This window comes from Apostichopus japonicus, chromosome 8, assembly GCF_037975245.1.
Source record: "Apostichopus japonicus isolate 1M-3 chromosome 8, ASM3797524v1, whole genome shotgun sequence".
NCBI classification, from domain to species: Eukaryota; Metazoa; Echinodermata; class Holothuroidea; order Aspidochirotida; family Stichopodidae; genus Apostichopus; species Apostichopus japonicus.
Genome location: NC_092568.1, coordinates 38,173,610 through 38,195,678, shown reverse-complemented (window position 1 = coordinate 38,195,678; position 22,069 = coordinate 38,173,610). Strand labels below are relative to the sequence as shown.

At 44.0% G+C, this 22,069-nt stretch overlaps 26 non-coding genes across 26 annotated transcripts; all 26 read left to right on the top strand.

Moving 5' to 3' along the window:
* Positions 1–457: 457 nt before the first annotated feature.
* LOC139972300 (5S ribosomal RNA) lies at positions 458–576 on the top strand. The gene has a single exon (XR_011794732.1). It is a non-coding gene; the product is annotated as a 5S ribosomal RNA (ribosomal RNA).
* Positions 577–1,307: 731 nt separating this feature from the next.
* LOC139972298 (5S ribosomal RNA) lies at positions 1,308–1,426 on the top strand. The gene has a single exon (XR_011794730.1). It is a non-coding gene; the product is annotated as a 5S ribosomal RNA (ribosomal RNA).
* Positions 1,427–2,157: 731 nt separating this feature from the next.
* LOC139972297 (5S ribosomal RNA) lies at positions 2,158–2,276 on the top strand. Its single transcript, XR_011794729.1, has one exon. It is a non-coding gene; the product is annotated as a 5S ribosomal RNA (ribosomal RNA).
* A 733-nt stretch (positions 2,277–3,009) lies between these two features.
* On the top strand, positions 3,010–3,128 carry LOC139972296 (5S ribosomal RNA). The gene has a single exon (XR_011794728.1). It is a non-coding gene; the product is annotated as a 5S ribosomal RNA (ribosomal RNA).
* A 732-nt stretch (positions 3,129–3,860) lies between these two features.
* LOC139972295 (5S ribosomal RNA) lies at positions 3,861–3,979 on the top strand. Its single transcript, XR_011794727.1, has one exon. It is a non-coding gene; the product is annotated as a 5S ribosomal RNA (ribosomal RNA).
* Positions 3,980–4,712: 733 nt separating this feature from the next.
* On the top strand, positions 4,713–4,832 carry LOC139972665 (5S ribosomal RNA). Its single transcript, XR_011795073.1, has one exon. It is a non-coding gene; the product is annotated as a 5S ribosomal RNA (ribosomal RNA).
* Positions 4,833–5,565: 733 nt separating this feature from the next.
* On the top strand, positions 5,566–5,684 carry LOC139972293 (5S ribosomal RNA). Its single transcript, XR_011794726.1, has one exon. It is a non-coding gene; the product is annotated as a 5S ribosomal RNA (ribosomal RNA).
* A 735-nt stretch (positions 5,685–6,419) lies between these two features.
* Positions 6,420–6,538, top strand: LOC139972291 (5S ribosomal RNA). Its single transcript, XR_011794724.1, has one exon. It is a non-coding gene; the product is annotated as a 5S ribosomal RNA (ribosomal RNA).
* Positions 6,539–7,269: 731 nt separating this feature from the next.
* LOC139972290 (5S ribosomal RNA) lies at positions 7,270–7,388 on the top strand. The gene has a single exon (XR_011794723.1). It is a non-coding gene; the product is annotated as a 5S ribosomal RNA (ribosomal RNA).
* Positions 7,389–8,123: 735 nt separating this feature from the next.
* On the top strand, positions 8,124–8,242 carry LOC139972289 (5S ribosomal RNA). The gene has a single exon (XR_011794722.1). It is a non-coding gene; the product is annotated as a 5S ribosomal RNA (ribosomal RNA).
* A 733-nt stretch (positions 8,243–8,975) lies between these two features.
* Positions 8,976–9,094, top strand: LOC139972288 (5S ribosomal RNA). Its single transcript, XR_011794721.1, has one exon. It is a non-coding gene; the product is annotated as a 5S ribosomal RNA (ribosomal RNA).
* A 733-nt stretch (positions 9,095–9,827) lies between these two features.
* Positions 9,828–9,944, top strand: LOC139972660 (5S ribosomal RNA). The gene has a single exon (XR_011795069.1). It is a non-coding gene; the product is annotated as a 5S ribosomal RNA (ribosomal RNA).
* A 733-nt stretch (positions 9,945–10,677) lies between these two features.
* LOC139972287 (5S ribosomal RNA) lies at positions 10,678–10,796 on the top strand. Its single transcript, XR_011794720.1, has one exon. It is a non-coding gene; the product is annotated as a 5S ribosomal RNA (ribosomal RNA).
* A 734-nt stretch (positions 10,797–11,530) lies between these two features.
* On the top strand, positions 11,531–11,649 carry LOC139972286 (5S ribosomal RNA). The gene has a single exon (XR_011794719.1). It is a non-coding gene; the product is annotated as a 5S ribosomal RNA (ribosomal RNA).
* A 734-nt stretch (positions 11,650–12,383) lies between these two features.
* On the top strand, positions 12,384–12,502 carry LOC139972285 (5S ribosomal RNA). The gene has a single exon (XR_011794718.1). It is a non-coding gene; the product is annotated as a 5S ribosomal RNA (ribosomal RNA).
* Positions 12,503–13,241: 739 nt separating this feature from the next.
* Positions 13,242–13,360, top strand: LOC139972284 (5S ribosomal RNA). Its single transcript, XR_011794717.1, has one exon. It is a non-coding gene; the product is annotated as a 5S ribosomal RNA (ribosomal RNA).
* A 738-nt stretch (positions 13,361–14,098) lies between these two features.
* LOC139972283 (5S ribosomal RNA) lies at positions 14,099–14,217 on the top strand. The gene has a single exon (XR_011794716.1). It is a non-coding gene; the product is annotated as a 5S ribosomal RNA (ribosomal RNA).
* A 733-nt stretch (positions 14,218–14,950) lies between these two features.
* Positions 14,951–15,069, top strand: LOC139972282 (5S ribosomal RNA). Its single transcript, XR_011794715.1, has one exon. It is a non-coding gene; the product is annotated as a 5S ribosomal RNA (ribosomal RNA).
* A 735-nt stretch (positions 15,070–15,804) lies between these two features.
* LOC139972653 (5S ribosomal RNA) lies at positions 15,805–15,924 on the top strand. The gene has a single exon (XR_011795061.1). It is a non-coding gene; the product is annotated as a 5S ribosomal RNA (ribosomal RNA).
* Positions 15,925–16,656: 732 nt separating this feature from the next.
* On the top strand, positions 16,657–16,775 carry LOC139972280 (5S ribosomal RNA). The gene has a single exon (XR_011794713.1). It is a non-coding gene; the product is annotated as a 5S ribosomal RNA (ribosomal RNA).
* Positions 16,776–17,510: 735 nt separating this feature from the next.
* On the top strand, positions 17,511–17,628 carry LOC139972662 (5S ribosomal RNA). Its single transcript, XR_011795070.1, has one exon. It is a non-coding gene; the product is annotated as a 5S ribosomal RNA (ribosomal RNA).
* A 733-nt stretch (positions 17,629–18,361) lies between these two features.
* On the top strand, positions 18,362–18,480 carry LOC139972279 (5S ribosomal RNA). Its single transcript, XR_011794712.1, has one exon. It is a non-coding gene; the product is annotated as a 5S ribosomal RNA (ribosomal RNA).
* A 726-nt stretch (positions 18,481–19,206) lies between these two features.
* LOC139972277 (5S ribosomal RNA) lies at positions 19,207–19,325 on the top strand. The gene has a single exon (XR_011794711.1). It is a non-coding gene; the product is annotated as a 5S ribosomal RNA (ribosomal RNA).
* A 733-nt stretch (positions 19,326–20,058) lies between these two features.
* On the top strand, positions 20,059–20,177 carry LOC139972276 (5S ribosomal RNA). Its single transcript, XR_011794710.1, has one exon. It is a non-coding gene; the product is annotated as a 5S ribosomal RNA (ribosomal RNA).
* Positions 20,178–20,910: 733 nt separating this feature from the next.
* LOC139972275 (5S ribosomal RNA) lies at positions 20,911–21,029 on the top strand. The gene has a single exon (XR_011794709.1). It is a non-coding gene; the product is annotated as a 5S ribosomal RNA (ribosomal RNA).
* A 732-nt stretch (positions 21,030–21,761) lies between these two features.
* LOC139972274 (5S ribosomal RNA) lies at positions 21,762–21,880 on the top strand. The gene has a single exon (XR_011794708.1). It is a non-coding gene; the product is annotated as a 5S ribosomal RNA (ribosomal RNA).
* Positions 21,881–22,069: the final 189 nt, after the last annotated feature.

Below are 22,069 nucleotides of genomic sequence, written 5' to 3'. Positions count from 1 at the left end.
TCTCCCTCAGGAAAAGTGCCGAAAAGAAACAGGAGAACATCTTTCTTGATATGTTCTCAAACAAAATCTCTCGTTTTTTGTGGCTTGGATGTCGGAGTACACAAAGGGAAGTAAATGTGATGCAGAAATTAGGTCGATTGAGGCAATTTTAGACCACTTTAGGCTTCCCATGAGCAGCGTACGAACACTATGTTAAGAGGTTTGTTCACAAGTCGGACGAACGTAGCTAGCTTCAGACTCTCAGTACGGTGAGTGTGCGTGCGTGCGTCAGTCATCGGGGCAATCATATCCGGGCGTATATGCTACCATATAGCTTCTCAAGTCATATAACACAATGTACATTGTTTAGTTTAATGGGATAAGTAACCATATAGGTGGTCTAGAGTTGAATATTCAACTTTGCAAAATAAGTCTCGGGGCGGGCGGGTATAAAAAGCTTAAATTTCATCTTTCTAATGTCTACGACCATATCACGTTGAATATACCGGTTCTCGTCCGATCACCGAAGTCAAGCAGCGTCGAGCCTAGTCAGTACTTGGATGGGTGACCGCCTGGGAATACTAGGTGCCGTAGACTTTTTCATTTTTCCTCACCCACAACCGCACCCCTTTCTTTCTTTATTTCTTTGTCACTATTGTTTTATCCTGTCATTGTTATGAAAAGTTTTTCCCCCTCCCAACCCCCCCCCCCCACCACCACCACCGTTGAAGACATTGACTTGCCATGATATACCACTATTGTTGTGTCCTGTCATTGCAATCACAAGTTTTTCTCCAGCTCCCTTTAATTCGAGACAAGTGTATCATTAGGGCTATATATCATTCCGCATGCATGCACGCTGCACGAGTGTTCTCCCTCAGGAAAAGTGCCGAAAAGAAACAGGAGAACATCTTTCTTGATATGTTCTCAAACAAAATCTCTCGTTTTTTGTGGCTTGGATGTCGGAGTACACAAAGGGAAGTAAATGTGATGCAGAAATTAGGTCGATTGAGGCAATTTTAGACCACTTTAGGCTTCCCATGAGCAGCGTACGAACACTATGTTAAGAGGTTTGTTCACAAGTCGGACGAACGTAGCTAGCTTCAGACTCTCAGTACGGTGAGTGTGCGTGCGTGCGTCAGTCATCGGGGCAATCATATCCGGGCGTATATGCTACCATATAGCTTCTCAAGTCATATAACACAATGTACATTGTTTAGTTTAATGGGATAAGTAACCATATAGGTGGTCTAGAGTTGAATATTCAACTTTGCAAAATAAGTCTCGGGGCGGGCGGGTATAAAAAGCTTAAATTTCATCTTTCTAATGTCTACGACCATATCACGTTGAATATACCGGTTCTCGTCCGATCACCGAAGTCAAGCAGCGTCGAGCCTAGTCAGTACTTGGATGGGTGACCGCCTGGGAATACTAGGTGCCGTAGACTTTTTCATTTTTCCTCACCCACAACCGCACCCCTTTCTTTCTTTATTTCTTTGTCACTATTGTTTTATCCTGTCATTGTTATGAAAAGTTTTTCCCCCTCCCAACCCCCCCCCCCCACCACCACCACCGTTGAAGACATTGACTTGCCATGATATACCACTATTGTTGTGTCCTGTCATTGCAATCACAAGTTTTTCTCCAGCTCCCTTTAATTCGAGACAAGTGTATCATTAGGGCTATATATCATTCCGCATGCATGCACGCTGCACGAGTGTTCTCCCTCAGGAAAAGTGCCGAAAAGAAACAGGAGAACATCTTTCTTGATATGTTCTCAAACAAAATCTCTCGTTTTTTGTGGCTTGGATGTCGGAGTACACAAAGGGAAGTAAATGTGATGCAGAAATTAGGTCGATTGAGGCAATTTTAGACCACTTTAGGCTTCCCATGAGCAGCGTACGAACACTATGTTAAGAGGTTTGTTCACAAGTCGGACGAACGTAGCTAGCTTCAGACTCTCAGTACGGTGAGTGTGCGTGCGTGCGTCAGTCATCGGGGCAATCATATCCGGGCGTATATGCTACCATATAGCTTCTCAAGTCATATAACACAATGTACATTGTTTAGTTTAATGGGATAAGTAACCATATAGGTGGTCTAGAGTTGAATATTCAACTTTGCAAAATAAGTCTCGGGGCGGGCGGGTATAAAAAGCTTAAATTTCATCTTTCTAATGTCTACGACCATATCACGTTGAATATACCGGTTCTCGTCCGATCACCGAAGTCAAGCAGCGTCGAGCCTAGTCAGTACTTGGATGGGTGACCGCCTGGGAATACTAGGTGCCGTAGACTTTTTCATTTTTCCTCACCCACAACCGCACCCCTTTCTTTCTTTATTTCTTTGTCACTATTGTTTTATCCTGTCATTGTTATGAAAAGTTTTTCCCCCTCCCAACCCCCCCCCCCCCCACCACCACCACCGTTGAAGACATTGACTTGCCATGATATACCACTATTGTTGTGTCCTGTCATTGCAATCACAAGTTTTTCTCCAGCTCCCTTTAATTCGAGACAAGTGTATCATTAGGGCTATATATCATTCCGCATGCATGCACGCTGCACGAGTGTTCTCCCTCAGGAAAAGTGCCGAAAAGAAACAGGAGAACATCTTTCTTGATATGTTCTCAAACAAAATCTCTCGTTTTTTGTGGCTTGGATGTCGGAGTACACAAAGGGAAGTAAATGTGATGCAGAAATTAGGTCGATTGAGGCAATTTTAGACCACTTTAGGCTTCCCATGAGCAGCGTACGAACACTATGTTAAGAGGTTTGTTCACAAGTCGGACGAACGTAGCTAGCTTCAGACTCTCAGTACGGTGAGTGTGCGTGCGTGCGTCAGTCATCGGGGCAATCATATCCGGGCGTATATGCTACCATATAGCTTCTCAAGTCATATAACACAATGTACATTGTTTAGTTTAATGGGATAAGTAACCATATAGGTGGTCTAGAGTTGAATATTCAACTTTGCAAAATAAGTCTCGGGGCGGGCGGGTATAAAAAGCTTAAATTTCATCTTTCTAATGTCTACGACCATATCACGTTGAATATACCGGTTCTCGTCCGATCACCGAAGTCAAGCAGCGTCGAGCCTAGTCAGTACTTGGATGGGTGACCGCCTGGGAATACTAGGTGCCGTAGACTTTTTCATTTTTCCTCACCCACAACCGCACCCCTTTCTTTCTTTATTTCTTTGTCACTATTGTTTTATCCTGTCATTGTTATGAAAAGTTTTTCCCCCTCCCAAACCCCCCCCCCCCCACCACCACCACCGTTGAAGACATTGACTTGCCATGATATACCACTATTGTTGTGTCCTGTCATTGCAATCACAAGTTTTTCTCCAGCTCCCTTTAATTCGAGACAAGTGTATCATTAGGGCTATAATCATTCCGCATGCATGCACGCTGCACGAGTGTTCTCCCTCAGGAAAAGTGCCGAAAAGAAACAGGAGAACATCTTTCTTGATATGTTCTCAAACAAAATCTCTCGTTTTTTGTGGCTTGGATGTCGGAGTACACAAAGGGAAGTAAATGTGATGCAGAAATTAGGTCGATTGAGGCAATTTTAGACCACTTTAGGCTTCCCATGAGCAGCGTACGAACACTATGTTAAGAGGTTTGTTCACAAGTCGGACGAACGTAGCTAGCTTCAGACTCTCAGTACGGTGAGTGTGCGTGCGTGCGTCAGTCATCGGGGCAATCATATCCGGGCGTATATGCTACCATATAGCTTCTCAAGTCATATAACACAATGTACATTGTTTAGTTTAATGGGATAAGTAACCATATAGGTGGTCTAGAGTTGAATATTCAACTTTGCAAAATAAGTCTCGGGGCGGGCGGGTATAAAAAGCTTAAATTTCATCTTTCTAATGTCTACGACCATATCACGTTGAATATACCGGTTCTCGTCCGATCACCGAAGTCAAGCAGCGTCGAGCCTAGTCAGTACTTGGATGGGTGACCGCCTGGGAATACTAGGTGCCGTAGACTTTTTCATTTTTCCTCACCCACAACCGCACCCCTTTCTTTCTTTATTTCTTTGTCACTATTGTTTTATCCTGTCATTGTTATGAAAAGTTTTTCCCCCTCCCAAACCCCCCCCCCCCCACCACCACCACCGTTGAAGACATTGACTTGCCATGATATACCACTATTGTTGTGTCCTGTCATTGCAATCACAAGTTTTTCTCCAGCTCCCTTTAATTCGAGACAAGTGTATCATTAGGGCTATATATCATTCCGCATGCATGCACGCTGCACGAGTGTTCTCCCTCAGGAAAAGTGCCGAAAAGAAACAGGAGAACATCTTTCTTGATATGTTCTCAAACAAAATCTCTCGTTTTTTGTGGCTTGGATGTCGGAGTACACAAAGGGAAGTAAATGTGATGCAGAAATTAGGTCGATTGAGGCAATTTTAGACCACTTTAGGCTTCCCATGAGCAGCGTACGAACACTATGTTAAGAGGTTTGTTCACAAGTCGGACGAACGTAGCTAGCTTCAGACTCTCAGTACGGTGAGTGTGCGTGCGTGCGTCAGTCATCGGGGCAATCATATCCGGGCGTATATGCTACCATATAGCTTCTCAAGTCATATAACACAATGTACATTGTTTAGTTTAATGGGATAAGTAACCATATAGGTGGTCTAGAGTTGAATATTCAACTTTGCAAAATAAGTCTCGGGGCGGGCGGGTATAAAAAGCTTAAATTTCATCTTTCTAATGTCTACGACCATATCACGTTGAATATACCGGTTCTCGTCCGATCACCGAAGTCAAGCAGCGTCGAGCCTAGTCAGTACTTGGATGGGTTGACCGCCTGGGAATACTAGGTGCCGTAGACTTTTTCATTTTTCCTCACCCACAACCGCACCCCTTTCTTTCTTTATTTCTTTGTCACTATTGTTTTATCCTGTCATTGTTATGAAAAGTTTTTCCCCCTCCCAAACCCCCCCCCCCCCACCACCACCACCGTTGAAGACATTGACTTGCCATGATATACCACTATTGTTGTGTCCTGTCATTGCAATCACAAGTTTTTCTCCAGCTCCCTTTAATTCGAGACAAGTGTATCATTAGGGCTATATATCATTCCGCATGCATGCACGCTGCACGAGTGTTCTCCCTCAGGAAAAGTGCCGAAAAGAAACAGGAGAACATCTTTCTTGATATGTTCTCAAACAAAATCTCTCGTTTTTTGTGGCTTGGATGTCGGAGTACACAAAGGGAAGTAAATGTGATGCAGAAATTAGGTCGATTGAGGCAATTTTAGACCACTTTAGGCTTCCCATGAGCAGCGTACGAACACTATGTTAAGAGGTTTGTTCACAAGTCGGACGAACGTAGCTAGCTTCAGACTCTCAGTACGGTGAGTGTGCGTGCGTGCGTCAGTCATCGGGGCAATCATATCCGGGCGTATATGCTACCATATAGCTTCTCAAGTCATATAACACAATGTACATTGTTTAGTTTAATGGGATAAGTAACCATATAGGTGGTCTAGAGTTGAATATTCAACTTTGCAAAATAAGTCTCGGGGCGGGCGGGTATAAAAAGCTTAAATTTCATCTTTCTAATGTCTACGACCATATCACGTTGAATATACCGGTTCTCGTCCGATCACCGAAGTCAAGCAGCGTCGAGCCTAGTCAGTACTTGGATGGGTGACCGCCTGGGAATACTAGGTGCCGTAGACTTTTTCATTTTTCCTCACCCACAACCGCACCCCTTTCTTTCTTTATTTCTTTGTCACTATTGTTTTATCCTGTCATTGTTATGAAAAGTTTTTCCCCCCTCCCAAACCCCCCCCCCCCCCACCACCACCACCGTTGAAGACATTGACTTGCCATGATATACCACTATTGTTGTGTCCTGTCATTGCAATCACAAGTTTTTCTCCAGCTCCCTTTAATTCGAGACAAGTGTATCATTAGGGCTATATATCATTCCGCATGCATGCACGCTGCACGAGTGTTCTCCCTCAGGAAAAGTGCCGAAAAGAAACAGGAGAACATCTTTCTTGATATGTTCTCAAACAAAATCTCTCGTTTTTTGTGGCTTGGATGTCGGAGTACACAAAGGGAAGTAAATGTGATGCAGAAATTAGGTCGATTGAGGCAATTTTAGACCACTTTAGGCTTCCCATGAGCAGCGTACGAACACTATGTTAAGAGGTTTGTTCACAAGTCGGACGAACGTAGCTAGCTTCAGACTCTCAGTACGGTGAGTGTGCGTGCGTGCGTCAGTCATCGGGGCAATCATATCCGGGCGTATATGCTACCATATAGCTTCTCAAGTCATATAACACAATGTACATTGTTTAGTTTAATGGGATAAGTAACCATATAGGTGGTCTAGAGTTGAATATTCAACTTTGCAAAATAAGTCTCGGGGCGGGCGGGTATAAAAAGCTTAAATTTCATCTTTCTAATGTCTACGACCATATCACGTTGAATATACCGGTTCTCGTCCGATCACCGAAGTCAAGCAGCGTCGAGCCTAGTCAGTACTTGGATGGGTGACCGCCTGGGAATACTAGGTGCCGTAGACTTTTTCATTTTTCCTCACCCACAACCGCACCCCTTTCTTTCTTTATTTCTTTGTCACTATTGTTTTATCCTGTCATTGTTATGAAAAGTTTTTCCCCCTCCCAAACCCCCCCCCCCACCACCACCACCGTTGAAGACATTGACTTGCCATGATATACCACTATTGTTGTGTCCTGTCATTGCAATCACAAGTTTTTCTCCAGCTCCCTTTAATTCGAGACAAGTGTATCATTAGGGCTATATATCATTCCGCATGCATGCACGCTGCACGAGTGTTCTCCCTCAGGAAAAGTGCCGAAAAGAAACAGGAGAACATCTTTCTTGATATGTTCTCAAACAAAATCTCTCGTTTTTTGTGGCTTGGATGTCGGAGTACACAAAGGGAAGTAAATGTGATGCAGAAATTAGGTCGATTGAGGCAATTTTAGACCACTTTAGGCTTCCCATGAGCAGCGTACGAACACTATGTTAAGAGGTTTGTTCACAAGTCGGACGAACGTAGCTAGCTTCAGACTCTCAGTACGGTGAGTGTGCGTGCGTGCGTCAGTCATCGGGGCAATCATATCCGGGCGTATATGCTACCATATAGCTTCTCAAGTCATATAACACAATGTACATTGTTTAGTTTAATGGGATAAGTAACCATATAGGTGGTCTAGAGTTGAATATTCAACTTTGCAAAATAAGTCTCGGGGCGGGCGGGTATAAAAAGCTTAAATTTCATCTTTCTAATGTCTACGACCATATCACGTTGAATATACCGGTTCTCGTCCGATCACCGAAGTCAAGCAGCGTCGAGCCTAGTCAGTACTTGGATGGGTGACCGCCTGGGAATACTAGGTGCCGTAGACTTTTTCATTTTTCCTCACCCACAACCGCACCCCTTTCTTTCTTTATTTCTTTGTCACTATTGTTTTATCCTGTCATTGTTATGAAAAGTTTTTCCCCCTCCCAAACCCCCCCCCCCCCCCACCACCACCACCGTTGAAGACATTGACTTGCCATGATATACCACTATTGTTGTGTCCTGTCATTGCAATCACAAGTTTTTCTCCAGCTCCCTTTAATTCGAGACAAGTGTATCATTAGGGCTATATATCATTCCGCATGCATGCACGCTGCACGAGTGTTCTCCCTCAGGAAAAGTGCCGAAAAGAAACAGGAGAACATCTTTCTTGATATGTTCTCAAACAAAATCTCTCGTTTTTTGTGGCTTGGATGTCGGAGTACACAAAGGGAAGTAAATGTGATGCAGAAATTAGGTCGATTGAGGCAATTTTAGACCACTTTAGGCTTCCCATGAGCAGCGTACGAACACTATGTTAAGAGGTTTGTTCACAAGTCGGACGAACGTAGCTAGCTTCAGACTCTCAGTACGGTGAGTGTGCGTGCGTGCGTCAGTCATCGGGGCAATCATATCCGGGCGTATATGCTACCATATAGCTTCTCAAGTCATATAACACAATGTACATTGTTTAGTTTAATGGGATAAGTAACCATATAGGTGGTCTAGAGTTGAATATTCAACTTTGCAAAATAAGTCTCGGGGCGGGCGGGTATAAAAAGCTTAAATTTCATCTTTCTAATGTCTACGACCATATCACGTTGAATATACCGGTTCTCGTCCGATCACCGAAGTCAAGCAGCGTCGAGCCTAGTCAGTACTTGGATGGGTGACCGCCTGGGAATACTAGGTGCCGTAGACTTTTTCATTTTTCCTCACCCACAACCGCACCCCTTTCTTTCTTTATTTCTTTGTCACTATTGTTTTATCCTGTCATTGTTATGAAAAGTTTTTCCCCCTCCCAAACCCCCCCCCCCCACCACCACCACCGTTGAAGACATTGACTTGCCATGATATACCACTATTGTTGTGTCCTGTCATTGCAATCACAAGTTTTTCTCCAGCTCCCTTTAATTCGAGACAAGTGTATCATTAGGGCTATATATCATTCCGCATGCATGCACGCTGCACGAGTGTTCTCCCTCAGGAAAAGTGCCGAAAAGAAACAGGAGAACATCTTTCTTGATATGTTCTCAAACAAAATCTCTCGTTTTTTGTGGCTTGGATGTCGGAGTACACAAAGGGAAGTAAATGTGATGCAGAAATTAGGTCGATTGAGGCAATTTTTAGACCACTTTAGGCTTCCCATGAGCAGCGTACGAACACTATGTTAAGAGGTTTGTTCACAAGTCGGACGAACGTAGCTAGCTTCAGACTCTCAGTACGGTGAGTGTGCGTGCGTGCGTCAGTCATCGGGGCAATCATATCCGGGCGTATATGCTACCATATAGCTTCTCAAGTCATATAACACAATGTACATTGTTTAGTTTAATGGGATAAGTAACCATATAGGTGGTCTAGAGTTGAATATTCAACTTTGCAAAATAAGTCTCGGGGCGGGCGGGTATAAAAAGCTTAAATTTCATCTTTCTAATGTCTACGACCATATCACGTTGAATATACCGGTTCTCGTCCGATCACCGAAGTCAAGCAGCGTCGAGCCTAGTCAGTACTTGGATGGGTGACCGCCTGGGAATACTAGGTGCCGTAGACTTTTTCATTTTTCCTCACCCACAACCGCACCCCTTTCTTTCTTTATTTCTTTGTCACTATTGTTTTATCCTGTCATTGTTATGAAAAGTTTTTCCCCCTCCCAAACCCCCCCCCCCCCACCACCACCACCGTTGAAGACATTGACTTGCCATGATATACCACTATTGTTGTGTCCTGTCATTGCAATCACAAGTTTTTCTCCAGCTCCCTTTAATTCGAGACAAGTGTATCATTAGGGCTATATATCATTCCGCATGCATGCACGCTGCACGAGTGTTCTCCCTCAGGAAAAGTGCCGAAAAGAAACAGGAGAACATCTTTCTTGATATGTTCTCAAACAAAATCTCTCGTTTTTTGTGGCTTGGATGTCGGAGTACACAAAGGGAAGTAAATGTGATGCAGAAATTAGGTCGATTGAGGCAATTTTAGACCACTTTAGGCTTCCCATGAGCAGCGTACGAACACTATGTTAAGAGGTTTGTTCACAAGTCGGACGAACGTAGCTAGCTTCAGACTCTCAGTACGGTGAGTGTGCGTGCGTGCGTCAGTCATCGGGGCAATCATATCCGGGCGTATATGCTACCATATAGCTTCTCAAGTCATATAACACAATGTACATTGTTTAGTTTAATGGGATAAGTAACCATATAGGTGGTCTAGAGTTGAATATTCAACTTTGCAAAATAAGTCTCGGGGCGGGCGGGTATAAAAAGCTTAAATTTCATCTTTCTAATGTCTACGACCATATCACGTTGAATATACCGGTTCTCGTCCGATCACCGAAGTCAAGCAGCGTCGAGCCTAGTCAGTACTGATGGGTGACCGCCTGGGAATACTAGGTGCCGTAGACTTTTTCATTTTTCCTCACCCACAACCGCACCCCTTTCTTTCTTTATTTCTTTGTCACTATTGTTTTATCCTGTCATTGTTATGAAAAGTTTTTCCCCCTCCCAAACCCCCCCCCCCCCACCACCACCACCGTTGAAGACATTGACTTGCCATGATATACCACTATTGTTGTGTCCTGTCATTGCAATCACAAGTTTTTCTCCAGCTCCCTTTAATTCGAGACAAGTGTATCATTAGGGCTATATATCATTCCGCATGCATGCACGCTGCACGAGTGTTCTCCCTCAGGAAAAGTGCCGAAAAGAAACAGGAGAACATCTTTCTTGATATGTTCTCAAACAAAATCTCTCGTTTTTTGTGGCTTGGATGTCGGAGTACACAAAGGGAAGTAAATGTGATGCAGAAATTAGGTCGATTGAGGCAATTTTAGACCACTTTAGGCTTCCCATGAGCAGCGTACGAACACTATGTTAAGAGGTTTGTTCACAAGTCGGACGAACGTAGCTAGCTTCAGACTCTCAGTACGGTGAGTGTGCGTGCGTGCGTCAGTCATCGGGGCAATCATATCCGGGCGTATATGCTACCATATAGCTTCTCAAGTCATATAACACAATGTACATTGTTTAGTTTAATGGGATAAGTAACCATATAGGTGGTCTAGAGTTGAATATTCAACTTTGCAAAATAAGTCTCGGGGCGGGCGGGTATAAAAAGCTTAAATTTCATCTTTCTAATGTCTACGACCATATCACGTTGAATATACCGGTTCTCGTCCGATCACCGAAGTCAAGCAGCGTCGAGCCTAGTCAGTACTTGGATGGGTGACCGCCTGGGAATACTAGGTGCCGTAGACTTTTTCATTTTTCCTCACCCACAACCGCACCCCTTTCTTTCTTTATTTCTTTGTCACTATTGTTTTATCCTGTCATTGTTATGAAAAGTTTTTCCCCCTCCCAAACCCCCCCCCCCCCCACCACCACCACCGTTGAAGACATTGACTTGCCATGATATACCACTATTGTTGTGTCCTGTCATTGCAATCACAAGTTTTTCTCCAGCTCCCTTTAATTCGAGACAAGTGTATCATTAGGGCTATATATCATTCCGCATGCATGCACGCTGCACGAGTGTTCTCCCTCAGGAAAAGTGCCGAAAAGAAACAGGAGAACATCTTTCTTGATATGTTCTCAAACAAAATCTCTCGTTTTTTGTGGCTTGGATGTCGGAGTACACAAAGGGAAGTAAATGTGATGCAGAAATTAGGTCGATTGAGGCAATTTTAGACCACTTTAGGCTTCCCATGAGCAGCGTACGAACACTATGTTAAGAGGTTTGTTCACAAGTCGGACGAACGTAGCTAGCTTCAGACTCTCAGTACGGTGAGTGTGCGTGCGTGCGTCAGTCATCGGGGCAATCATATCCGGGCGTATATGCTACCATATAGCTTCTCAAGTCATATAACACAATGTACATTGTTTAGTTTAATGGGATAAGTAACCATATAGGTGGTCTAGAGTTGAATATTCAACTTTGCAAAATAAGTCTCGGGGCGGGCGGGTATAAAAAGCTTAAATTTCATCTTTCTAATGTCTACGACCATATCACGTTGAATATACCGGTTCTCGTCCGATCACCGAAGTCAAGCAGCGTCGAGCCTAGTCAGTACTTGGATGGGTGACCGCCTGGGAATACTAGGTGCCGTAGACTTTTTCATTTTTCCTCACCCACAACCGCACCCCTTTCTTTCTTTATTTCTTTGTCACTATTGTTTTATCCTGTCATTGTTATGAAAAGTTTTTCCCCCTCCCAAACCCCCCCCCCCCCCACCACCACCACCGTTGAAGACATTGACTTGCCATGATATACCACTATTGTTGTGTCCTGTCATTGCAATCACAAGTTTTTCTCCAGCTCCCTTTAATTCGAGACAAGTGTATCATTAGGGCTATATATCATTCCGCATGCATGCACGCTGCACGAGTGTTCTCCCTCAGGAAAAGTGCCGAAAAGAAACAGGAGAACATCTTTCTTGATATGTTCTCAAACAAAATCTCTCGTTTTTTGTGGCTTGGATGTCGGAGTACACAAAGGGAAGTAAATGTGATGCAGAAATTAGGTCGATTGAGGCAATTTTAGACCACTTTAGGCTTCCCATGAGCAGCGTACGAACACTATGTTAAGAGGTTTGTTCACAAGTCGGACGAACGTAGCTAGCTTCAGACTCTCAGTACGGTGAGTGTGCGTGCGTGCGTCAGTCATCGGGGCAATCATATCCGGGCGTATATGCTACCATATAGCTTCTCAAGTCATATAACACAATGTACATTGTTTAGTTTAATGGGATAAGTAACCATATAGGTGGTCTAGAGTTGAATATTCAACTTTGCAAAATAAGTCTCGGGGCGGGCGGGTATAAAAAGCTTAAATTTCATCTTTCTAATGTCTACGACCATATCACGTTGAATATACCGGTTCTCGTCCGATCACCGAAGTCAAGCAGCGTCGAGCCTAGTCAGTACTTGGATGGGTGACCGCCTGGGAATACTAGGTGCCGTAGACTTTTTCATTTTTCCTCACCCACAACCGCACCCCTTTCTTTCTTTATTTCTTTGTCACTATTGTTTTATCCTGTCATTGTTATGAAAAGTTTTTCCCCCCTCCCAAACCCCCCCCCCCCCCCCCACCACCACCACCGTTGAAGACATTGACTTGCCATGATATACCACTATTGTTGTGTCCTGTCATTGCAATCACAAGTTTTTCTCCAGCTCCCTTTAATTCGAGACAAGTGTATCATTAGGGCTATATATCATTCCGCATGCATGCACGCTGCACGAGTGTTCTCCCCTCAGGAAAAGTGCCGAAAAGAAACAGGAGAACATCTTTCTTGATATGTTCTCAAACAAAATCTCTCGTTTTTTGTGGCTTGGATGTCGGAGTACACAAAGGGAAGTAAATGTGATGCAGAAATTAGGTCGATTGAGGCAATTTTAGACCACTTTAGGCTTCCCATGAGCAGCGTACGAACACTATGTTAAGAGGTTTGTTCACAAGTCGGACGAACGTAGCTAGCTTCAGACTCTCAGTACGGTGAGTGTGCGTGCGTGCGTCAGTCATCGGGGCAATCATATCCGGGCGTATATGCTACCATATAGCTTCTCAAGTCATATAACACAATGTACATTGTTTAGTTTAATGGGATAAGTAACCATATAGGTGGTCTAGAGTTGAATATTCAACTTTGCAAAATAAGTCTCGGGGCGGGCGGGTATAAAAAGCTTAAATTTCATCTTTCTAATGTCTACGACCATATCACGTTGAATATACCGGTTCTCGTCCGATCACCGAAGTCAAGCAGCGTCGAGCCTAGTCAGTACTTGGATGGGTGACCGCCTGGGAATACTAGGTGCCGTAGACTTTTTCATTTTTCCTCACCCACAACCGCACCCCTTTCTTTCTTTATTTCTTGTCACTATTGTTTTATCCTGTCATTGTTATGAAAAGTTTTTCCCCCCTCCCAAACCCCCCCCCCCCCCCCCACCACCACCACCGTTGAAGACATTGACTTGCCATGATATACCACTATTGTTGTGTCCTGTCATTGCAATCACAAGTTTTTCCTCCAGCTCCCTTTAATTCGAGACAAGTGTATCATTAGGGCTATATATCATTCCGCATGCATGCACGCTGCACGAGTGTTCTCCCTCAGGAAAAGTGCCGAAAAGAAACAGGAGAACATCTTTCTTGATATGTTCTCAAACAAAATCTCTCGTTTTTTGTGGCTTGGATGTCGGAGTACACAAAGGGAAGTAAATGTGATGCAGAAATTAGGTCGATTGAGGCAATTTTAGACCACTTTAGGCTTCCCATGAGCAGCGTACGAACACTATGTTAAGAGGTTTGTTCACAAGTCGGACGAACGTAGCTAGCTTCAGACTCTCAGTACGGTGAGTGTGCGTGCGTGCGTCAGTCATCGGGGCAATCATATCCGGGCGTATATGCTACCATATAGCTTCTCAAGTCATATAACACAATGTACATTGTTTAGTTTAATGGGATAAGTAACCATATAGGTGGTCTAGAGTTGAATATTCAACTTTGCAAAATAAGTCTCGGGGCGGGCGGGTATAAAAAGCTTAAATTTCATCTTTCTAATGTCTACGACCATATCACGTTGAATATACCGGTTCTCGTCCGATCACCGAAGTCAAGCAGCGTCGAGCCTAGTCAGTACTTGGATGGGTGACCGCCTGGGAATACTAGGTGCCGTAGACTTTTTCATTTTTCCTCACCCACAACCGCACCCCCTTTCTTTCTTTATTTCTTTGTCACTATTGTTTTATCCTGTCATTGTTATGAAAGTTTTTCCCCCTCCCAAACCCCCCCCCCCCCCACCACCACCACCGTTGAAGACATTGACTTGCCATGATATACCACTATTGTTGTGTCCTGTCATTGCAATCACAAGTTTTTCTCCAGCTCCCTTTAATTCGAGACAAGTGTATCATTAGGGCTATATATCATTCCGCATGCATGCACGCTGCACGAGTGTTCTCCCTCAGGAAAAGTGCCGAAAAGAAACAGGAGAACATCTTCTTGATATGTTCTCAAACAAAATCTCTCGTTTTTTGTGGCTTGGATGTCGGAGTACACAAAGGGAAGTAAATGTGATGCAGAAATTAGGTCGATTGAGGCAATTTTAGACCACTTTAGGCTTCCCATGAGCAGCGTACGAACACTATGTTAAGAGGTTTGTTCACAAGTCGGACGAACGTAGCTAGCTTCAGACTCTCAGTACGGTGAGTGTGCGTGCGTGCGTCAGTCATCGGGGCAATCATATCCGGGCGTATATGCTACCATATAGCTTCTCAAGTCATATAACACAATGTACATTGTTTAGTTTAATGGGATAAGTAACCATATAGGTGGTCTAGAGTTGAATATTCAACTTTGCAAAATAAGTCTCGGGGCGGGCGGGTATAAAAAGCTTAAATTTCATCTTTCTAATGTCTACGACCATATCACGTTGAATATACCGGTTCTCGTCCGATCACCGAAGTCAAGCAGCGTCGAGCCTAGTCAGTACTTGGATGGGTGACCGCCTGGGAATACTAGGTGCCGTAGACTTTTTCATTTTTCCTCACCCACAACCGCACCCCTTTCTTTCTTTATTTCTTTGTCACTATTGTTTTATCCTGTCATTGTTATGAAAAGTTTTTCCCCCTCCCAAACCCCCCCCCCCCCACCACCACCACCGTTGAAGACATTGACTTGCCATGATATACCACTATTGTTGTGTCCTGTCATTGCAATCACAAGTTTTTCTCCAGCTCCCTTTAATTCGAGACAAGTGTATCATTAGGGCTATATATCATTCCGCATGCATGCACGCTGCACGAGTGTTCTCCCTCAGGAAAAAGTGCCGAAAAGAAACAGGAGAACATCTTTCTTGATATGTTCTCAAACAAAATCTCTCGTTTTTTGTGGCTTGGATGTCGGAGTACACAAAGGGAAGTAAATGTGATGCAGAAATTAGGTCGATTGAGGCAATTTTAGACCACTTTAGGCTTCCCATGAGCAGCGTACGAACACTATGTTAAGAGGGTTTGTTCACAAGTCGGACGAACGTAGCTAGCTTCAGACTCTCAGTACGGTGAGTGTGCGTGCGTGCGTCAGTCATCGGGGCAATCATATCCGGGCGTATATGCTACCATATAGCTTCTCAAGTCATATAACACAATGTACATTGTTTAGTTTAATGGGATAAGTAACCATATAGGTGGTCTAGAGTTGAATATTCAACTTTGCAAAATAAGTCTCGGGGCGGGCGGGTATAAAAAGCTTAAATTTCATCTTTCTAATGTCTACGACCCATATCACGTTGAATATACCGGTTCTCGTCCGATCACCGAAGTCAAGCAGCGTCGAGCCTAGTCAGTACTTGGATGGGTGACCGCCTGGGAATACTAGGTGCCGTAGACTTTTCATTTTTCCTCACCCACAACCGCACCCCTTTCTTTCTTTATTTCTTTGTCACTATTGTTTTATCCTGTCATTGTTATGAAAAGTTTTTCCCCCCTCCCAAACCCCCCCCCCCCCACCACCACCACCGTTGAAGACATTGACTTGCCATGATATACCACTATTGTTGTGTCCTGTCATTGCAATCACAAGTTTTTCTCCAGCTCCCTTTAATTCGAGACAAGTGTATCAATTAGGGCTATATATCATTCCGCATGCATGCACGCTGCACGAGTGTTCTCCCTCAGGAAAAGTGCCGAAAAGAAACAGGAGACATCTTTCTTGATATGTTCTCAAACAAAATCTCTCGTTTTTTGTGGCTTGGATGTCGGAGTACACAAAGGGAAGTAAATGTGATGCAGAAATTAGGTCGATTGAGGCAATTTTAGACCACTTTAGGCTTCCCATGAGCAGCGTACGAACACTATGTTAAGAGGTTTGTTCACAAGTCGGACGAACGTAGCTAGCTTCAGACTCTCAGTACGGTGAGTGTGCGTGCGTGCGTCAGTCATCGGGGCAATCATATCCGGGCGTATATGCTACCATATAGCTTCCTCAAGTCATATAACACAATGTACATTGTTTAGTTTAATGGGATAAGTAACCATATAGGTGGTCTAGAGTTGAATATTCAACTTGCAAAATAAGTCTCGGGCGGGCGGGTATAAAAAGCTTAAATTTCATCTTTCTAATGTCTACGACCATATCACGTTGAATATACCGGTTCTCGTCCGATCACCGAAGTCAAGCAGCGTCGAGCCTAGTCAGTACTTGGATGGGTGACCGCCTGGGAATACTAGGTGCCGTAGACTTTTTCATTTTTCCTCACCCACAACCGCACCCCCTTTCTTTCTTTATTTCTTTGTCACTATTGTTTTATCCTGTCATTGTTATGAAAAGTTTTTCCCCCCTCCCAAACCCCCCCCCCCCACCACCACCACCGTTGAAGACATTGACTTGCCATGATATACCACTATTGTTGTGTCCTGTCATTGCAATCACAAGTTTTCTCCAGCTCCCTTTAATTCGAGACAAGTGTATCATTAGGGCTATATATCATTCCGCATGCATGCACGCTGCACGAGTGTTCTCCCTCAGGAAAAGTGCCGAAAAGAAACAGGAGAACATCTTTCTTGATATGTTCTCAAACAAAATCTCTCGTTTTTTGTGGCTTGGATGTCGGAGTACACAAAGGGAAGTAAATGTGATGCAGAAATTAGGTCGATTGAGGCAATTTTAGACCACTTTAGGCTTCCCATGAGCAGCGTACGAACACTATGTTAAGAGGTTTGTTCACAAGTCGGACGAACGTAGCTAGCTTCAGACTCTCAGTACGGTGAGTGTGCGTGCGTGCGTCAGTCATCGGGGCAATCATATCCGGGCGTATATGCTACCATATAGCTTCTCAAGTCATATAACACAATGTACATTGTTTAGTTTAATGGGATAAGTAACCATATAGGTGGTCTAGAGTTGAATATTCAACTTTGCAAAATAAGTCTCCGGGGCGGGGCGGGTATAAAAAGCTTAAATTTCATCTTTCTAATGTCTACGACCATATCACGTTGAATATACCGGTTCTCGTCCGATCACCGAAGTCAAGCAGCGTCGAGCCTAGTCAGTACTTGGATGGGTGACCGCCTGGAATACTAGGTGCCGTAGACTTTTTCATTTTTCCTCACCCACAACCGCACCCCTTTCTTTCTTTATTTCTTTGTCACTATTGTTTATCCTGTCATTGTTATGAAAAGTTTTTCCCCCTCCCAAACCCCCCCCCCCCACCACCACCACCGTTGAAGACATTGACTTGCCATGATATACCACTATTGTTGTGTCCTGTCATTGCAATCACAAGTTTTTCTCCAGCTCCCTTTAATTCGAGACAAGTGTATCATTAGGGCTATATATCATTCCGCATGCATGCACGCTGCACGAGTGTTCTCCCCTCAGGAAAAGTGCCGAAAAGAAACAGGAGAACATCTTTCTTGATATGTTCTCAAACAAAATCTCTCGTTTTTTGTGGCTTGGATGTCGGAGTACACAAAGGGAAGTAAATGTGATGCAGAAATTAGGTCGATTGAGGCAATTTTAGACCACTTTAGGCTTCCCATGAGCAGCGTACGAACACTATGTTAAGAGGTTTGTTCACAAGTCGGACGAACGTAGCTAGCTTCAGACTCTCAGTACGGTGAGTGTGCGTGCGTGCGTCAGTCATCGGGGCAATCATATCCGGGCGTATATGCTACCATATAGCTTCTCAAGTCATATAACACAATGTACATTGTTTAGTTAATGGGATAAGTAACCATATAGGTGGTCTAGAGTTGAATATTCAACTTTGCAAAATAAGTCTCGGGGCGGGGCGGGTATAAAAAGCTTAAATTTCATCTTGTCTAATGTCTACGACCATATCACGTTGAATATACCGGTTCTCGTCCGATCACCGAAGTCAAGCAGCGTCGAGCCTAGTCAGTACTTGGATGGGTGACCGCCTGGGAATACTAGGTGCCGTAGACTTTTTCATTTTTCCTCACCCACAACCGCACCCCCTTTCTTTCTTTATTTCTTTGTCACTATTGTTTTATCCTGTCATTGTTATGAAAAGTTTTTCCCCCTCCCAAACCCCCCCCCCCCCCCACCACCACCACCGTTGAAGACATTGACTTGCCATGATATACCACTATTGTTGTGTCCTGTCATTGCAATCACAAGTTTTTCTCCAGCTCCCTTTAATTCGAGACAAGTGTATCATTAGGGCTCCGCATGCATGCACGCTGCACGAGTGTTCTCCCTCAGGAAAAGTGCCGAAAAGAAACAGGAGAACATCTTTCTTGATATGTTCTCAAACAAAATCTCTCGTTTTTTGTGGCTTGGATGTCGGAGTACACAAAGGGAAGTAAATGTGATGCAGAAATTAGGTCGATTGAGGCAATTTTAGACCACTTTAGGCTTCCCATGAGCAGCGTACGAACACTATGTTAAGAGGTTTGTTCACAAGTCGGACGAACGTAGCTAGCTTCAGACTCTCAGTACGGTGAGTGTGCGTGCGTGCGTCAGTCATCGGGGCAATCATATCCGGGCGTATATGCTACCATATAGCTTCTCAAGTCATATAACACAATGTACATTGTTTAGTTTAATGGGATAAGTAACCATATAGGTGGTCTAGAGTTGAATATTCAACTTTGCAAAATAAGTCTCGGGGCGGGCGGGTATAAAAAGCTTAAATTTCATCTTTCTAATGTCTACGACCATATCACGTTGAATATACCGGTTCTCGTCCGATCACCGAAGTCAAGCAGCGTCGAGCCTAGTCAGTACTTGGATGGGTGACCGCCTGGGAATACTAGGTGCCGTAGACTTTTTCATTTTTCCTCACCCACAACCGCACCCCTTTCTTTCTTTATTTCTTTGTCACTATTGTTTTATCCTGTCATTGTTATGAAAAGTTTTTCCCCCTCCCAAACCCCCCCCCCCCCACCACCACCACCGTTGAAGACATTGACTTGCCATGATATACCACTATTGTTGTGTCCTGTCATTGCAATCACAAGTTTTTCTCCAGCTCCCTTTAATTCGAGACAAGTGTATCATTAGGGCTATATATCATTCCGCATGCATGCACGCTGCACGAGTGTTCTCCCTCAGGAAAAGTGCCGAAAAGAAACAGGAGAACATCTTTCTTGATATGTTCTCAAACAAAATCTCTCGTTTTTTGTGGCTTGGATGTCGGAGTACACAAAGGGAAGTAAATGTGATGCAGAAATTAGGTCGATTGAGGCAATTTTAGACCACTTTAGGCTTCCCATGAGCAGCGTACGAACACTATGTTAAGAGGTTTGTTCACAAGTCGGACGAACGTAGCTAGCTTCAGACTCTCAGTACGGTGAGTGTGCGTGCGTGCGTCAGTCATCGGGGCAATCATATCCGGGCGTATATGCTACCATATAGCTTCTCAAGTCATATAACACAATGTACATTGTTTAGTTTAATGGGATAAGTAACCATATAGGTGGTCTAGAGTTGAATATTCAACTTTGCAAAATAAGTCTCGGGGCGGGCGGGTATAAAAAGCTTAAATTTCATCTTTCTAATGTCTACGACCATATCACGTTGAATATACCGGTTCTCGTCCGATCACCGAAGTCAAGCAGCGTCGAGCCTAGTCAGTACTTGGATGGGTGACCGCCTGGGAATACTAGGTGCCGTAGACTTTTTCATTTTTCCTCACCCACAACCGCACCCCTTTCTTTCTTTATTTCTTTGTCACTATTGTTTTATCCTGTCATTGTTATGAAAAGTTTTTCCCCCTCCCAAACCCCCCCCCCCCCACCACCACCACCGTTGAAGACATTGACTTGCCATGATATACCACTATTGTTGTGTCCTGTCATTGCAATCACAAGTTTTTCTCCAGCTCCCTTTAATTCGAGACAAGTGTATCATTAGGGCTATATATCATTCCGCATGCATGCACGCTGCACGAGTGTTCTCCCTCAGGAAAAGTGCCGAAAAGAAACAGGAGAACATCTTTCTTGATATGTTCTCAAACAAAATCTCTCGTTTTTTGTGGCTTGGATGTCGGAGTACACAAAGGGAAGTAAATGTGATGCAGAAATTAGGTCGATTGAGGCAATTTTAGACCACTTTAGGCTTCCCATGAGCAGCGTACGAACACTATGTTAAGAGGTTTGTTCACAAGTCGGACGAACGTAGCTAGCTTCAGACTCTCAGTACGGTGAGTGTGCGTGCGTGCGTCAGTCATCGGGGCAATCATATCCGGGCGTATATGCTACCATATAGCTTCTCAAGTCATATAACACAATGTACATTGTTTAGTTTAATGGGATAAGTAACCATATAGGTGGTCTAGAGTTGAATATTCAACTTTGCAAAATAAGTCTCGGGGCGGGCGGGTATAAAAAGCTTAAATTTCATCTTTCTAATGTCTACGACCATATCACGTTGAATATACCGGTTCTCGTCCGATCACCGAAGTCAAGCAGCGTCGAGCCTAGTCAGTACTTGGATGGGTGACCGCCTGGGAATACTAGGTGCCGTAGACTTTTTCATTTTTCCTCACCCACAACCGCACCCCTTTCTTTCTTTATTTCTTTGTCACTATTGTTTTATCCTGTCATTGTTATGAAAAGTTTTTCCCCCTCCCAAACCCCCCCCCCCCACCACCACCACCGTTGAAGACATTGACTTGCCATGATATACCACTATTGTTGTGTCCTGTCATTGCAATCACAAGTTTTTCTCCAGCTCCCTTTAATTCGAGACAAGTGTATCATTAGGGCTATATATCATTCCGCATGCATGCACGCTGCACGAGTGTTCTCCCTCAGGAAAAGTGCCGAAAAGAAACAGGAGAACATCTTTCTTGATATGTTCTCAAACAAAATCTCTCGTTTTTTGTGGCTTGGATGTCGGAGTACACAAAGGGAAGTAAATGTGATGCAGAAATTAGGTCGATTGAGGCAATTTTAGACCACTTTAGGCTTCCCATGAGCAGCGTACGAACACTATGTTAAGAGGTTTGTTCACAAGTCGGACGAACGTAGCTAGCTTCAGACTCTCAGTACGGTGAGTGTGCGTGCGTGCGTCAGTCATCGGGGCAATCATATCCGGGCGTATATGCTACCATATAGCTTCTCAAGTCATATAACACAATGTACATTGTTTAGTTTAATGGGATAAGTAACCATATAGGTGGTCTAGAGTTGAATATTCAACTTTGCAAAATAAGTCTCGGGGCGGGCGGGTATAAAAAGCTTAAATTTCATCTTTCTAATGTCTACGACCATATCACGTTGAATATACCGGTTCTCGTCCGATCACCGAAGTCAAGCAGCGTCGAGCCTAGTCAGTACTTGGATGGGTGACCGCCTGGGAATACTAGGTGCCGTAGACTTTTTCATTTTTCCTCACCCACAACCGCACCCCTTTCTTTCTTTATTTCTTTGTCACTATTGTTTTATCCTGTCATTGTTATGAAAAGTTTTTCCCCCTCCCAAACCCCCCCCCCCCCCCACCACCACCACCGTTGAAGACATTGACTTGCCATGATATACCACTATTGTTGTGTCCTGTCATTGCAATC